Source organism: Heteronotia binoei, chromosome 5, assembly GCF_032191835.1.
Source record: "Heteronotia binoei isolate CCM8104 ecotype False Entrance Well chromosome 5, APGP_CSIRO_Hbin_v1, whole genome shotgun sequence".
In the NCBI taxonomy this organism is placed as follows: Eukaryota; Metazoa; Chordata; class Lepidosauria; order Squamata; family Gekkonidae; genus Heteronotia; species Heteronotia binoei.
In genome coordinates, this window is record NC_083227.1 from 22,779,584 (window position 1) to 22,781,693 (window position 2,110).

Here is a 2,110-nt window from a genome sequence, read left to right on the forward strand (position 1 = left end):
TGCACAACACAGAGACATTGGAGGATGGAAGGAAGGAAAACGGAGCTCAGGCTTTGCAGTCTGTGTCAGTCTTCGAACCTAGCTTTTCTTTGCACAACACAGACATGAGGGAAAGAAGGAAGCAGAGAAGAACTCATGCTGTGCTGGGGGTGGGGCTAGTTTTGGCTTTTCTTGTGACCCAGTATTGAGGCTTCCATGGCCCAGTATCAGGTTGCGACCCTGCAAATGGGAAACACTGTCCTAGAGAATACATTTCCTTCCCCCCCACTTTCTGATGACCCTGAAGAGGGGGGAGGGCCTCCAAACTGGGGGATCCCCTGCCCCCAACTGGGGATTAGGAGAAAGCCGTGCTTATATGATACAAAATATCACTAATTAAGCTAGCAAGATATATTTTTTCATACCATTTACAACATAGAATGAAACATTATACTAATACTTTTTATCAACATACATCAGATGACAACAATTTTTACAAATCATTTGAATACAGATGTCATAGCCAAAACTGAACGGTCCACTGACATGTGACAAGACATAGGTCTGCACTTAAATTTAGTGCAAAGTCCATAAATCCAGAAATTACAGTATTGTATACAAATATTGTGACACGGTTCCGGTAAACAGTCATGTTTCGATGCCAACTCTTCATCTGACAACAATAACTTTCCTGGAACTAAATATAAAAGTTAATGTTCATAATTAATATTAATGAATAAATAAAACATACATACTTCTGTTAGACTACCCCAAATATATTACAAATATAATGTAAATTAACAAAAATACTCAACTCACCCAAAACTCATTTCATTTAATTCAAAATGCATGTCCATTTCCAAGGCAACAGTTCTCTTAAACTGCTAAACTGCAGCCTGGTAATTTAAACCTGGAACGAAGTAGAAAGATCTTCTTAGGATCAATGTCCCTCCTTAATCCATGTACTGGCAGAAAAATCATTTCTTTTAAGATTTCAAAGAACCTACCAGTGCTCCATAGAATACAAACCACATTGCTGGTCGATTGCTTACTAACGGCACTGTCGATTCTCAAAGCAGCAATGCTGCTTCTCCAAGTTAAACATGTCCAGCTGGACAGATGCTTTGCTCTTAAAGTGAACTCATGATTTAAAGAAAAGCTTAATTGGTGATATTTTGTATCATATAAGCACGTTTTTCTCCTAGTTCTCTACCTTCCCTGGCTTTTCCCCCTTGTTTTTTGTTACCCAACTGGGGACTGGCAACCCTATTGGAGGGTGGACTGTATGCTATTCTATTCACCTAAGGCCTCCTCCTTTACTAAGAAAAGCCCCCTGGGTTGCCTAGCAACAGGCTCTGGCTAGCACTTCCCAGGGGAAATATAAGTGGGGCCTTGCCTCCCTGGCTATTTGTGTGGCCTTTGGAAGCTGTGTGTTCTGGGAGGCCTTTCATAGGGCCACGGTAGCTCTGTAGCCCTTTCTGAGGATGGTTGACAGAGAGGACACAGAGAAGAGTTTGCTGTCTCTGAGGTAAGACTGTTAACATTCCCAGGCCTGAGAAGGCGGGGCAGAGGAACTTGTCTCTCACAGTTTACTGTTTGCTTTGCAGCAGCATTGTTGGGGGTGGGGGGCAGACAGACTATCCCAGATTTCTTCCAACAGGCCCTGAGGAGAGGCAGTAGTAATCAGAAAGGCTCCAGGAGAACCTCTCAGTAGAGAAATGTCTTGCTCAAAGGTCAGTAGCCTTATGATGTGGTTCTGGCCTGGCAGGGCCGGCAGTAGGCTGGTCACAGCGAGGCAACCCAATGGTAGTCGGAAGTCGTGACAGTCAGAGTGTCAGCAAATAGCTGACGCAGTGAAGTCTCACCCAATCCAAACGAATGAGGAAGCTGGGATTCCCCAACATGAAACCAGTTTTATGTATGTGTGTGTATATATATAGTAAAAGCCCCGTGGCACAGAGTGGTAAAGCTGCAGTACTGCAGTCGGAGCCCTCTGCTCACAAACTGAGTTCGATCCCGGCGGAAGCTGGTTCAGGTAGCCGGCTCCAGGTTGACTCACCCTTCCATCCTTCCGAGGTTGGTAAAATGAGTACCCAGCTTGCTGGGAGGAAAGTGTAGATGTCTGGGGAAG

General features: G+C 44.4%; 1 long non-coding RNA gene across 1 annotated transcript; it reads right to left on the reverse strand.

The window, feature by feature from the left end:
• Nucleotides 1-375: 375 nt before the first annotated feature.
• Nucleotides 376-1,278, reverse strand: LOC132571217 (uncharacterized). The gene is made up of 3 exons (XR_009555381.1): nucleotides 987-1,278; nucleotides 799-889; nucleotides 376-676 (listed from the first exon to the last, which is right to left on the reverse strand). It is a non-coding gene; the product is annotated as an uncharacterized LOC132571217 (long non-coding RNA).
• Between the last annotated feature and the right edge of the window lie 832 nt (nucleotides 1,279-2,110).